Below are 16,517 nucleotides of genomic sequence, written 5' to 3'. Positions count from 1 at the left end.
CTCGCGGCTGTACATAACACTTTCCACGTCTCGAATTTGAAGAAATGTTTTGCTAAAGAAGATCTCACTATTCCGTTAGACGAAATCCAAATCAATGAAAAACTTCAATTCATTGAAGAACCCGTCGAAATAATGGATCGTGAGGTTAAGAGACTTAAGCAAAACAAGATACCGATTGTTAAGATTCGATGGAATGCTCGTAGAGGACCCGAGTTCACCTGGGAGCGTGAAGATCAGATGAAGAAGAAATACCCGCATCTATTTCCAGAAGATTCATCAACACCTTCAACAGCTTAAAATTTCGGGACGAAATTTATTTAACGGGTAGGTACTGTAGTGACCCGAACTTTTCCATGTTTATATATATTAATTGAGATTGATATTTACATGACTAAATGTTTCTAACGTGTTAAGAAATCAAACTGGTTAAGACTTGATTAAATGAAATAAGTTTCATATAGACAATTGATCACCCATGTTGACCGGCGATTCACGAACGTTACAAAATTGTAAAAACTACATGTTGTGGTATATATATAGACATATATATATGGTTGACATAAGATTATGATGAGTAAGTATCACACTAAGTATATTAACAATGTGTGATATACATAAGAAATGAGATTACTAAGTTAAGAAACTCGAAATGATATATATAACGATTATCGTTGTGATAATGTCTACTAAATACATATGTATCATATTAAGATATTGATACACTATATTTAACATGATAAAATGATATTTAAATATATCATTAAGTGTGTTAACAATGAACTACATATGTAAAAACAAGACTACTTACCCAAGAATTACGAAACGAGACTTATATGTAACGATTATCGTTGTAACGATATTTTAATGTATATATCATATTAAGAGATATTCATACATAATAATATCATGATAATATAATAATTTAACATCTCATTTGATATAATAAACATTGGGTTAACAACATTAATTGAGATCGTTAACTTAAAGGTTTCAAAACAACACTTACATGTAACGACTAACGAAGACTTAACGACTCCATTAGAATGTATATACATGTTGTGTTTTGATATGTATTCTTATACTTTTGAAAGACTTCAAGACACATATCAAAATACTTCTACTTAACAAAAATGCTTACAATTACATCCTCGTTCAGTTTCATCAACAATTCTACTCGTATGCACCCGTATTCGTACTCGTACAATACACAGCTTTTAGATGTATGTACTATTGGTATATACACTCCAATGGTCAGCTCTTAGCAGCCCATGTGAGTCACCTAACACATGTGGGAACCATAATTTGGCAACTAGCATGAAATATCTCATAAAATTACAAAAATATGAGTAATCATTCATGACTTATTTACATGAAAACAAAATTACACATCCTTTATATCTAATCCATATACCAACGACTAAAAACACCTACAAACACTTTCATTCTTCCATTTTCTTCATCTAAGTGATCTCTCTCAAGTTCTATCTTCAAGTTCTAAGTGTTCTTCATAAATTCCATAAGTATAGTTTCATAAAAATCAAGAATACTTTCAAGTTTGCAAGTCTACTTCCAAGCTTTCTAATCCATTCCAAGTAATCATCTAAGATCAAGGAACCTTTGTTATTTACAGTAGGTTATCTTTCTAATTCAAGGTAATATTCATATTCAAACTTTGATTCAATTTCTACAACTATAACAATCTTATTTCGAGTGAAAATCTTACTTGAACTGTTTTCGTGTCATGATTCTGTTTCAAGAACTTTCAAGCCATCCAAGGATCCTTTGAAGCTAGATCCATTTTTCTCATTTCCAGTAGTTTTATCCAAAAAACTTGAGGTAGTAATGATGTTCATAACATCATTCGATTCATACATATAAAGCTATCTTATTCGAAGGTTTAAACTTGTAATCACTAGAACATAGTTTAGTTAATTCTAAACTTGTTCGCAAACAAAAGTTAATCCTTCTAACTTGACTTTTAAAATCAACTAAACACATGTTCTATATCTATATGATATGCTAAATTAATGATTTAAAACCTGGAAACACGATGAACACCATAAAATCGGATATACGCCGTCGTAGTGAAACCGGGGGCTGTTTTGGTTTAGATAATTAAAAACTATGATAAACTTTGATTTAAAAGTAGTTCTTCTGGGGAAAATGATTTTTCTTATGAACATGAAACTATATCCAAAAATCATGGTTAAACTCAAAGTGGAAGTATGTTTTCCAAAATGGTCATCTAGACGTCGTTCTTTCGACTGAAATGACTACCTTTACAAAAACGACTTGTAACCTATAATTCTGAATATAAACTTATACTTTTTATGTATAGATTCATAAAATAGAGTTCAATATGAAACCATATCAATTTGATTCACTCAAAACGGATTTAAAATGAAGAAGTTATGGGTAAAACAAGATTGGTTATTTTTGCTTGTTGTAACTACGTGAAAATTGGTAACAAATCTATATTAATCATATCCTAGCTAACTTATATTGTATTATACATGTATTCTAATATATTATGTAATCTTGGGATACTATAGACACGTATGCAAATGTTTTGACATATCATATCGACACATCTATATATATTATTTGGAACAACCATAGACACTCTATATGCAGTAATATTGGAGTTAGCTATACAGGGTTGAGGTTGATTCCAAAAATATATATAGTTTGAGTTGTGATCTAGCCTGAGACGTGTATACACTGGGTCATGGATTGATTCAAGATAATATATATCGATTTATTTCTGTACATCTAATTATGGACAACTAGTTGTAGGTTACTAACAAGGACAACAGACTTAATAAACTTAAAACAGTAAAACGTATTAAAAATGTTGTAAATATATTTTGAACATACTTTGATATATATTTACATATTTGTTATAGGTTCGTGAATCGACCAGTGGCCAAGTCTTACTTCCCGACGAAGTAAAAATCTGTGAAAGTGAGTTATAGTCCCACTTTTAAAATCTAATATTTTTGGGATGAGAATACATGCAGGTTTTATAAATGATTTACAAAATAAACACAAGTACGTGAAACTACATTCTATGGTTGAATTATCGAAATCGAATATGCCCCTTTTTATTAAGTCTGGTAATCTAAGAATTAGGGAACAGTCACCCTAATTGACGCGAATCCTAAAGATAGATCTATTGGGCCTAACAAACCCCATCCAAAGTACCGGATGCTTTAGTACTTCGAAATTTATATCATATCCGAAGGGTGTCCCGGAATGATGGGGATATTCTTATATATGCATCTTGTTAATGTCGGTTACCAGGTGTTCACCATATGAATGATTTTTATCTCTATGTATTGGATATATATTGAAATATGAAATCTTGTGGTCTATTATTATGATTTGATAATATATAGGTTAAACCTATAACTCACCAACATTTTTGTTGACGTTTTAAGCATGTTTATTCTCAGGTGATTATTAAGAGCTTCCGCTGTTGCATACTAAAATAAGGACAAGATTTGGAGTCCATGCTTGTACGATATTTTGTAAAAACTGCATTCAAGAAACTTATTTTTGATGTAATATATTCTTATTGTAAACCATTATGTAATGGTCGTGTGTAAACGGTATATTTTAGATTATCATTATTTGATAATCTACGTAATGCTTTTAAACCTTTATCGATAAAATAAAGGTTATGGTTGTTTTAAAAATGAATGCAGTCTTTGAAAAACATCTCATATAGAGGTCAAAATCTCGCGACGAAATCAATTAATATGGAACGTTTATAATCAATATGAACGGGATATTTCACAGACTCCTCTGGTGGGAGTTGTAAAAGAAGGATGATTGTGGCGATAACCAATATAAGGTCAAGAACAATAACTGGATTAAGCATATTAACAAATCTTTTGGAAGTATGAATTGAGGAAGAAAGTATAGAAGCGGTTAAGATAATGAAACGGAAGAAGCTAATTTATAGCAAAAATTCCAGACACATTAATCGAGAAAATTTACCGCATTTAATCAAAGAAATTCTAATTTCCTTAATTACCGGAGAATCGAATCTTATAAAGATTACGAAGAATTCTTTAAATCCCTTGAATTCCGGAAAATCAACTTTAACTATATCAAAAGTTAAGGCGAACATTTAATTTCCTCATTTCAATCTTTTACGATAGCTTCGTTTATACTCTTCCTGTAATCGAATCGTTTCATTCATATTACCCAATGTTGATAAAACTCTATTTTTCAACTCATATTCATCATTCTTGTTGTAAAGAATGACGATCTCTATCAAATTTCATGACCGTGATTTTCACGAACTCCTCTCTATTTTGTCTACCCTAATATTGTGGCATAAACGCTCAAAGTTTAAATAAGCTAACTATTATTCATAACACATTTCATATGTATTGAAATGCTTGTATAGCGTCATCATCTCTTTGTGAGGAAACCTAATCAATGATACTCTTGTTAAATCCTTTAAATAACCTCCGCATTAATAATAAAATGCACTTCATAAAATTTATGGATCGTAAGATTTAAACGCTCGAAACAAAACAATATTCTATCTGTTGGAATTCACGCAAGGCCCCGAGCATACCTGGGAACGTGAAAACTAAATAAAATGAAAATATCCTCACCTGTTTACAAACAACACCGACTGGTAGCAATAACTAAATTTCGGGACGAAATTTCTATTAACAGGGGGATACTGTGATAAACCGGAAAATTTCCGATTAAATTTAAACTAAAACTTCGACTGTTCCCGACGATTCACGAATAACCTGTTATAAAAAAAATATATATGAAAATATATATGTGTGTGTATATACATCATTTACAATTATTATTATTATTATCAGTAATTATCATTATCATTAATATAATTACTAAAATTACTATCAATATTATTATCATAACATTGTTAATATCATTATCATTTGTATTATTAATATTATTGTTATTTGTATTTATTATTATTATTATTAATAATTCTCATTATTAGTATTATTATTATAAAATAATTATTATTAATTATAAATATTAATTAAAATGAATGATTTAAACAGATGCCTAATATAACCTAAAACTGTATCTGCTTTTGATTTTTAAAATCAATCGTGATCTGTATTATGATCTGCCCTTTTTTTTATCTGATCAAGCTTTATATTTTTTGATTAAATTACACGAATGAATCGACAAACAAATTAGGTATTAATCTGCTTTTTATATTTTAAATTGGATGATATCCGCTTTTATTTATTTTATTTTATCTGCTTTTGATTTTTTTTATCTGCTGATTGAATCCTTGTCGACACCCCTTTTATTATATAAATCCATCGATCAATCCAAATTGATACAGCACTAATCAACAACTGACTCTATATATAAGTAGCTATAATTGTTAAAGAAAAGGGATTAAAACAGAAAAAAAATTCTTTCTTTTTCCCTCGACACCTCTGTTCTAGCATCATTTTTCAAAAACTTTGAATACGAATAAAATTTTAAAAACTATAAATGTAGAAGTGTTAGGAATCGTCTATGTAAACTATCTGAAAGTTTTCAAGTTCCAATTCCTCAAATTGAGTTTTAGTTTTGGAGTCAAAGTTGTAATTTAAAAAGTCAAACGATTTGTTCATCATGAAATTCGAACGCGTTTTGATGTTTTGAGTTAAATTGTTTGTCCAGAAAGTTTATATGAGTGATTTAGGACCAGAATTCAAGATTGGATTTTAAGTTTATATTTTTTTTTTGACGAACAGACTGACTGCTGTGTAGTCTTTTATAATTTTTTTTATATCAAATCATTTACATTTTGTTTGTAATGTTTCATTTATAAATCCTAATTCAAACTCCAAAATCACGGATATAATTTGTGATTTGTTTCTGGTCGTTTGAATTCAATAGAAAGAAGAAGAAGAAATAAATAATACAAAATATATAATCTAGAATATGAGTTATAAATCAGAAATAATAAAACGGAGGAATGGCAGGGTGTTATGTTGGGTGAACGAGAGGTCTCGGGTTTGATTCTAGGCTGGGTTATTCTTTTTGGAGAAATTTTTGAAGGTAGTCTCTTATGAATCTTATTATTATTATTATTATTATTATTATTATTATTATTATTATTATTATTATTATTATTATTATTATTATTATTATTATTATTATTATTATTACTATTATATTTATTAACGTTATTATTAGATATTAGTATTATTATTGATAGTATTCTTATAATTAAGTATTATTGTCATGTATTATTATTATTATTATTATTATTATTATTATTATTATTATTATTATTATTATTATTATGATGATTATTATTATTATTATTATTATTATCACTAATATAATTAATATTGTTATCATTACTAATATTATCACTAGTATTATCATTTAGGTTATATTAGTAGTACCATTATGATTAAAACTATTACTTTAGTATTATTATTATTATTACTAAGATTATTATTATCATAATTATTATAGTTATTATTACTAATATTAAAGTTATTATTAACATTAATATTAAAAACATGGTTATAATTAAAAGTATCATTTTAACTTATCATTTTTATCAAAATTACCATCTTTATTGAAATTATTATTATTACTATCATTATTATTATTCTTATTATTAAAGGTATTAAAATTTTCATTATATTAAATTATCACTTTTAATAAAGATTGCCATTACTATTAAAACTATCATTTTAATTATCATCAATAGAATCATTAATATTATTATCATTATTATTTATATTAATATTATCATTATTATTATTATTATCATTACTAATATTATTTTAGTATTATTAAAATTACTATTTTAACAAACAAATGATATATATATATATATATATATATATATATATATATATATATATATATATATATATATTTACACATAACATAATAAAATTTATATTTTTATCTATTTAGAATATATAAAATAAATAACTTACATGTTATTAATATAAAAATGACATAACTAATAAATTTATATATATAAACTTATTCAAATTACGAGTATATGTGTTAATATATATACTTGATATAGGTTCATGAATCCGAGGACAACTCTGTACTTGTTCAGTGCCATCCTATACATATTTACTACAAACTATCTGCAACAACCCGAACCAAACCCGTGTAAAATATCACAGATAAAAAAAAAATTGACTGGCCAGCATATGGCGTGGCGCGCCAGGTGGTGGCGCGGCGCGCGAACCCACCTGGGCAGACTGCTGTCCCCGGTAACCAAATACACAAAAATGTTTGGCCGTTTCCCGACATAATTAGACGAAACGCTTTCACCCACAAGTTCATATATGTAAAACTAGCACATTCCATTAATAAAATTAGTTTTACGAAGCGGGGCCCACACGGCCCAATTTACAAGTTTAAATACAAAATATGAGTTTCGACCGCCAAAAAGTTTAAGTACCAAACTACACTACGAGCATGGCGTTTGGGATTAAACTACCCAAGTCTCGGTCAAACTCCAAGAACTAACACTTCCAAAAAGTGTCCCCTAATCAACAAAGCAGGATCTCTAATCCAAGATAATGCCCTTACCCTTGTCCACAATCGAACCTATAAAAAGGTAAACAATTAGAGGGTAAGCAAAGCTTAGTGAATGCAATAATTATACACATACATATATAATATATCTACTTGCAAACACTTACGCGCACACCGTATACATGCTAGCAGTCACAATTAGCTTATCGTCCTAAATACAAGCTATAACTTCCCATAATCAAGCTAGCATAACCAAAAGCATATATAACATGAACAAAAGTAATATGCTTACACTACAACACAATAACCATGGTTAACCAATCGTACAAGGAACGGTGTTTAAAGACCGTCGGTGTTCACAACAACCATTAGTGCACTTAACACGTCGCACACTAACCCCTCGGGTGGCATCTTAGCACTTCGATAATTCACCCCGGGTGGTGTCTTAACACATCGACACTTCACCCCGAGTGGTGTCTTAACACATCGACACTTCACTTGTTATATCTTACGAAGTGGCATCTTAACACATCGATGCTTCACTCCCGAGTGGCGTCTTAACACATCGACATTTCACTCGTTACGTGAACGTGGTGTCTTAGCACATCGACACTTCACATATCACGCTACACAAATAAACACATTATATATCTACGCATATAATTATTCCACTCACCTTTCGCCTTCGGTGAATCAATAATCCAAGCTTGAAACTTCAAGGTAACGCACCTATTACAAAGTATATATAATCAATCATTTGTTCAAGTTGGTCAAACTCGCAACACTCACCATTTCTAGGTCATTTTGACCCATTTGGACACCTAACCCTAATATTGGGTCATCTCGCACCAAAACCCTAATCATTTGCCAAGATAGGTTCAAAACATATTTTAGAACAAGGTTTATGCACTAAACGCAAACATTAACCAACTTAGGTCCATTTTGACCCGTTTGGCCCGTTTAGGGTCAACACACCCATTTCGGGTCATCCACTAACCCACTTAACATCCATTTACATAAATATTGGTGTTCTAGCAATTTACTAACTAATTAAGGTTTATTAACAACAATTAATGCTTGAAAAACCCTAGTTAGTCATCTTTGAGTCAACGTAACCCAATTTCACCCAAAACACCCAAATTCACTAACAAATGGGTCTTAGTGTTCATTACCTACACAAACCCTAAATCTTAAATAATTAAAACAAGGAAATTAGGTTTAGGGCTTATCACAACTATCAAAACGTAGTAATTGAGGAGATGAACAACTTTAGTGCTTGCACTTTGACCCGATTCGAGTTTCTTCTTCCTTAATTTGAGCTCTCTCACTCTAGAATCTAACTCTCTCTCTAGAATTGATTGGAAGATGATAAGGTGGGTGAATATGGAGTAAATGACACTCCAAACCACTGATCCAAGCCTTAAAGTCGGACCTTAAGTGGTTTTACCAAAATGCCCTTAAAATATCTAATTTTAAAAGAAAAAGGAATCTGTCAGCCCGTAATGGCGCGGCGCGCCATGAGGCTGCGCGGCGCGCCAGATGCCCAGTTCAGCTTCTTTTGCCTTTTAATTATATACAACGTAAACCCCACAACTTGAATCACTTATTCACACATATGTACTATGAAATATTTGGGTCTTACAACTCTCCCCTACTTAATTCGGAGCACGTCCTCGCGATCCACGCCGCATGACAAGAGGGAAGATAAACCAACACGAATTCTTCGGGTTCCCAAGTAAACTCGGAACCTTTACTCTGACGCCATTGAACCTTAAAAGTTCTCACCTCCTTGTTACGCAACATTTTCACTTTCTCATCGAGTATAGCAATCGGCTCTTCAACATACTCCAACTTATTGTTCAGCTCAATTTCGTTGCATCCATGAAGAATCATCCGTAAGACACTTACGGAGATGGGAAACATGAAACGTGTTATGGATCCCCGCAAGTTCTTCGGGTAATTCCAATCGATATGCAACTTCACCAACACGAGCTAAAACCTTGAATGGCCCAATAAACCGAGGAGCTAACTTTCCCTGTTTTCGAAATCAAATAATACCCTTCCATGGCGAAACCTTAAGCATTACCATGTCGCCTTCTTAAAATTCGATCGTTCGTCTACGTTTATCGGCATACGACTTTTGTCTATCTTGAGCCTTCTTCAAATGATCTCGAATAATATCAATCTTGCTATTCGTCTCTAAGACTAAATTGGTACTCCCGATTTCCTTTTGTCCCACTTCACCCCAACAAATCGGGGTTCGACACCTACGCCCATAAAGCATCTCGTAAGGTGGCATCCCAATACTAGTATGATAACTATTATTGTACGAGAATTCCACCAAAGGTAAGTGCTCGTCCCAACTACCACCAAAATCAATAATACACGCCCGTAACATATCCTTCAATGTTTGATTCGTACGTTCGGTTTGACCGTCGTTTGAGGATGATACACCGTGCTCAACTTTAATTGCGTACCCATATCTTCATGAAACTTTTCCCAAAACTGAGATGTAAAACGAGTATCTCGATCCGAAATGATAGATATAGGAACCCCGTGTCGAGAGATGACTTCCTTGATAAACAACTTGGCCAAAGTCTCCGACGATATCGCTTCCTTAATGGGAAGAAACAAATCACTTTTCGTCAATCTGTCAACTCTCACCCAAATCGAATCAAATTGGGTCCTCGCTGTTTTAGGTAACTTTGTGATGAAATCCATGGTAATGTGCTCCCATTTCCATTTCGGGATTTCTAACGGTTGCAACTTACCATACGGATTTTGGTGTTCGGCTTTAACTTGCAAACACTTGACGCATTGCTCAACATACTTTACAACATCACATTTCATGCCCGGCCACCAATAATCTTTCCTTAAATCAAGATACATCTTCGTTGCGCCCAGATGAATGGAATACTTTGACTTATGTGCTTCATCAAGTAGCACTTGTCGATAATCACCCATCTTAGGCACCCACACTCTTCCTTGAAAAGACAACAAATCACGCGAACCCATAGTAATGAATTCCGATTACCCCACAATTAGTTCCGCATGCTTGTTGTGAACGTAAGCCTCTATTTGAATCACACCAAGTTTTTCAAGAAAATCGTTAGTAATAATCTTACGTAACAATCCCAATCGTAACACCGGGTGATGATTCTTTCGACTCAACGCATCCGCGACCACATTCGCCTTGCCCGGATGGTAAAGTATTTCACAATCATAGTCTTTTACCACATCCATCCACCTACGTTGACGATAATTCAAATCTCGTTGATTAAAGAGATGTTTCAAACTTTTGTGATCCGAATAAATCGTACACTTGACACCATACAAGTAACAGCGCCAAATTTTCAACGCATGTACAACCGCCGCCAACTCAAGATCATGAGTCAGATATCTCGTTTCGTGTTCCTTTAATTGACGAGAGGCGTAAGCAATGACTTTACCTCTTTGTATTAAAACACACCCGAGCCCATTTAAAGACGCATCACAATAAACCATCATGTCTTCCACCCCTTCCGGCAACACTAACACCGGAGATTGACACAACTTCTCCTTTAACAATTGAAAAGCAATTTCTTGCTCGTTCTCCCAAACAAACCTCGCGTTCTTCCTTGTTAATTTCGTCAACGAAGAAGCGATCTTAGAAAAGTCTTGGATAAACCGACGATAATAACCGGCCAATCCGAGAAAACTTCGGATTTCTGTAGGCGTATTCGGTTGTCTCCAACTCTTCACCGTCTCTATCTTCATCGGATCTACTTGAATACCGTCCTTGTTCACAATGTGGCCAAGGAATTGAACCTCCCTTAGCCAAAATTCACATTTGGAGAACTTAGCATATAACTTCTCCCTTCGTAACGTCTTCAATACTTCACGCAAATGACATTCATGTTCGTTCATACTCTTTGAATAAACAAGTATGTCGTCAATGAACACAATTACCGACTTGTCCAACATAGGTTGGCACACTCGGTTCATAAGATCCATGAATGCCGCCGGTGCATTCGTAAGACCAAAAGGCATAACTACAAACTCAAAATGCCCATAACGCGTTCGAAAAGCCGTTTTCTCGATATTTTCCTCACGGACCCGCATTTGGTGATAGCCGAACCGTAGGTCAATCTTCGAGAAATACGTCGCACCTTGGAGTTGGTCAAACAAATCGTCAATCCGAGGCAATGGATAACGATTCTTGATCGTCACTTTATTCAACTCCCGATAATCGATGGACATCCGCATACTACCATCCTTCTTCTTTACGAATAAAACCGGAGCGCCCCATGGCGAAGCACTCGGTCGGATAAAACCCTTTTCAAGTAACTCTTGGGTTTGATTCAACAACTCTTACATTTCTGTTGGTGCTAAACGATAAGGAGTTTTAGCAATGGGAGTAGCTCCCGGAACCAACTCAACGCGAAATTCAACTTGTCTTTCCGCCGGAACACCCGGTAACTCGTCCGGAAAAACGTCTTCGAATTCAATAACAACCGAAATTTCACGAATGGGTGGTGGCTCATCATGAGTATCAACAACATGGGCAAGAAAAGCCATGCCACCACTAACAAGGAAACGACGTGCCCGTGCAAAAGTGCATATCGGCACCAGTCTTCTACGCTTATCAGCGTGAATAATTAACTCTCCCCCACTTGGGGTCTTCACACGAATAAATTTTTCATGGCATGCAATATCGGCTCTATTATGATCGAGCCAATCCATACCCACAACAATATCAAAATCGCCCAAAGTCATTGGAATGAGATCTATCTTAAAGTTTTCGGCACCAAACACAACATCACAATTTTTGCACACATCGACCACTAGCACTGTCTTGCCGTCCGCTATTTCGACTTCTACTGGACGACTTAACTTAGCTAACGGTCTATTAAGTTTAGGTACAAATTTAGGAGACACGAACGACAAATTTGCACCACTATCGAAAAGAATCCTTGCCGGATTAGAATTAACCATGAAAGTACCTGAGACAACTTCGTTCGATTGTTTGGCTTCATCATTGGTCATCAAGTAGTTGCGACCCCTAGCCGTACCCGTCGCCTTTTCTAACCGCTTCACATTATCATTACGCAAGTCGGGGCATTCTGGCCTTTTGTGCCCCTCTTTACCACAATTAAAACAAGTGATTTTGTTTGCGGAGGATAAACTCGGACATTCACGAGCCATGTGGCCCTTTTGTCCACAATTGTAGCACGAATAAGAAAAATCCCCGGAAGCACCCTTCTTCCCACCACTAGCATTACCGGAACCCTTCTTGTTCTTTTTGTTTGAAAAGTTCGAATGGTTCGAACCTTCACTCTTTCTCTTGCCAAAAGTAAAGCCGCTCTTTCTCAACACGAGCGCCTCAAAACCCTTTGCCATATTGAACAATTCATCAAAGCTCTTCACCACGTTCACACTAATTTTCTCTTGATAGTTATCATTCAAGATTCGATAGAAATCTTCTTTCAACATTTTATCATTCCCGACATACTCCGGGCAAAATTGGGTCTTGGACAAAAACACGGATTTGAGAGTGTTCAAATCCATCGACCCTTGCCTCAAGGAACGTAGTTCATCCTTAAGCCTTGTAAGATCGGCCGAAGTTCGGTATTCATCGAAAAACTCCGCCTTGAATTCATCCCATGTGAACTCCATGCATTGTTCTTCGCCATAAAGTCGGATCTTCGCGTCCCACCACAATTTAGCATCACCTCTTAACATGCTACAACCATATCTCGTCTTTTTATTAAGAGGGCATTCACACGTACGAAAAGCCCCCTCCATGTCGGAGATCCAACGGGAACTCTTAAGTGGGTCCCGTTCACCATCGAAGGTGGGAGGTTGAAAGTCCTTGAAATTCTTATAGAAGAAGTCCCGTCTCCCCACATTATCCCCTTGAAGAAACCTTCACTTGCTCCTTGACTACATTGACTAATTGCTCGTCAATCGTATCTAGAAACATTTTCTTAACATCCTCGAGGAACTCCGCCTTTTGACGTTTAAAGATGGCCTCAACTTTGGCCGTGAACTCAACGTCCTCACTCGTACTTCCGTCATTGGTGTCGTGTCCATTTCTCATCTTCATTCTATAAAACGGAAAAGATTTAAACAACGAAACGAAAGGACTTAACACATATGTATATACATATACACCACACTACTCCATCTTGCTCGACAATCGTCGTACATTACTTGTTTGACACGATTTGCACCCGTAATAATGGTAGCTAGTCATTACTACGCGAGCACATCGCATTAACTCACTAGTACAAAGTCTATCTCGCTTGATGATTTCAAATACTACACAAAACAAATAGCGCATGATTAGTTCACATAAACCTATGCATTAACCAATCCCGATTCGACCCAAAGTCCTACAAGTCCCGCATAACGCGCACACAAAAGTCTAAGTCTAGGCACATATCTCAAGTCACCTAAATCCCTTAGACCATGCTCTGATACCACTTGTAACAACCCGAACCAAACCCGTGTAAAATATCACAGATTAAAAAAAAATTTGACTGGCCAGCATATGGCGCGGCGCCCCAGGTGGTGGCGCGGCGCGCGAACCCACCTGGGCAGATTGCTGTCCCCGGTAACCAAATACACAAAAATGTTTGACCGTTTCCCGACATAATTAGACGAAACGCTTTCACCCACAAGTTCATATATGTAAAAATAGCACGTTCCATTAATAAAATTAGTTTTACGAAGCGGGGCCCACACGGCCCAATTTACAAGTTTAAATACAAAATATGAGTTTCGACCGCCAAAAAGTTTAAGTACCAAACTACACTACGAGCATGGCGTTTGGGATTAAACTATCCAAGTATCGGTCAAACTCCAAGAACTAACACTTCCAAAAAGCGTCCCCTAATCAACAAAGCGGGATCTCTAATCCAAGATAATGCCCTTACCCTTGTCCACAATCGAACCTATAAAAAGGTAAACAACGAGAGGGTAAGCAAAGCTTAGTGAATGCAATAATTATACACATACATATATAATATATCTACTTGCAAACACTTACGCGCATACCGTATACATGCTAGCAGTCACAATTAGCTTATCGTCCTAAATACAAGCTATAACTTCCCATAATCAAGCTAGCATAACCAAAAGCATATATAACATGAACAAAAGTAATATGCTTACACTACAACACAATAACCATGGTTAACCAATCGTACAAGGAACAGTGTTTAAAGACCGTCGGTGTTCACAACAACCATTAGTGCACTTAACACGTCGCACACTAACCCCTCGGGTGGCATCTTAGCACTTCGATACTTCACCCCGGGTGGTGTCTTAACACATCGACACTTCACCCCGAGTGGTGTCTTAACACATCGACACTTCACTCGTTACATCTCACGAAGTGGCATCTTAACACATCGATGCTTCACTCCCGAGTGGCGTCTTAACACATCGACACTTCACTCGTTACGTGAACGTGGTGTCTTAGCACATCGACACTTCACATATCACGCTACACAAATAAACACATTATATATCTACGCATATAATTATTCCACTCACCTTTCGCCTTCGGTGAATCAATAAACCAAGCTTGAAACTTCAAGGTAACGCACCTATTACAAAGTATATATAATCAATCATTTGTTCAAGTTGGTCAAACTCGCAACACTCACCATTTCTAGGTCATTTTGACCCATTTGGACACCTAACCCTAATATTGGGTCATCTCGCACCAAAACCCTAATCATTTGCCAAGATAGGTTCAAAACACATTTTAGAACAAGGTTTATGCACTAAACGCAAACATTAACCAACTTAGGTCCATTTTGACCCGTTTGGCCCGTTTAGGGTCAACACACCCATTTCGGGTCATCCACTAACCCACTAAACATCCATTTACATAAATATTGGTGTTCTAGCAATTTACTAACTAATTAAGGTTTATTAACAACAATTAATGCTTGAAAAACCCTAGTTAGTCATCTTTGAGTCAACATAACCCAATTTCACCTAAAACACCCAAATTCACTAACAAATGGGTCTTAGTGTTCATTACCTACACAAACCCTAACTCTTAAACAATTAAAACAAGGAAATTAGGTTTAGGGCTTACCACAACTATCAAAACATAGTAAATGAGGAGATGAACAACTTTAGTGCTTGCACTTTGACCCGATTCGAGTTTCTTCTTCCTTAATTTGAGCTCTCTCACTCTAGAATCTAACTCTCTCTCTAGAATTGATTGGAAGATGATAAGGTGGGTGAATATGGAGTAAATGACACTCCAAACCACTGATCCAAGCCTTAAAGTCGGACCTTAAGTGGTTTTAGCAAAATGCCCTTAAAATATCTAATTTTAAAAGAAAAAGGAATCTGTCAGCCCGTAATGGCGCGGCGCGCCAGATGCCCAGTTCAGCTTCTTTTGCCTTTTAATTATATACAACGTAAAACCCACAACTTGAATCACTTATTCACACATATGTACTATGAAATATTTGGGTCTTACACTATCGTATCTTATCGTGAGTTTTCATAGCTCCCTTTTTATCTATATTTTTGGGCTGAGAATACATGCGCAACTTTTATAACTGTTTTACATGTTAGACACAAGTACTCAAACTTTTATGCTATATACGTGCTTTGGCATGCTAAATCCCTGCCGTAATATCGTTAATTGCTGAGGTATAAGATGCAAGCTTAGTTATTGTGAGTAGCGCTACTGAGAGTGACGTCTCTGTCCATTTGACCGTTGGTCTTTGGATACATAATAATGATTCAACGACACTGACAGTACAAGGTGTCACGGGGTAACTTTTGTTTAGTCGCGATATTACAAACAACAACTCTTTCGATTAATATATTTGGTATTAATCAACTTTAAACTGAAATCTTGTGGTCTATTGCTATATTGAACTATTGATTTATGATAAACCTATGAACTCTCTCAACCTCGTGTTGACTTTTTAAAGCATGTTTATTCTCAGGTACTTAAATATTGCTTCCGCTGTATATCTGCT

Source organism: Rutidosis leptorrhynchoides, chromosome 4 (genome assembly GCF_046630445.1).
Source record: "Rutidosis leptorrhynchoides isolate AG116_Rl617_1_P2 chromosome 4, CSIRO_AGI_Rlap_v1, whole genome shotgun sequence".
NCBI classification, from domain to species: domain Eukaryota; kingdom Viridiplantae; phylum Streptophyta; class Magnoliopsida; order Asterales; family Asteraceae; genus Rutidosis; species Rutidosis leptorrhynchoides.
This window is presented reverse-complemented; position numbering follows the sequence as displayed.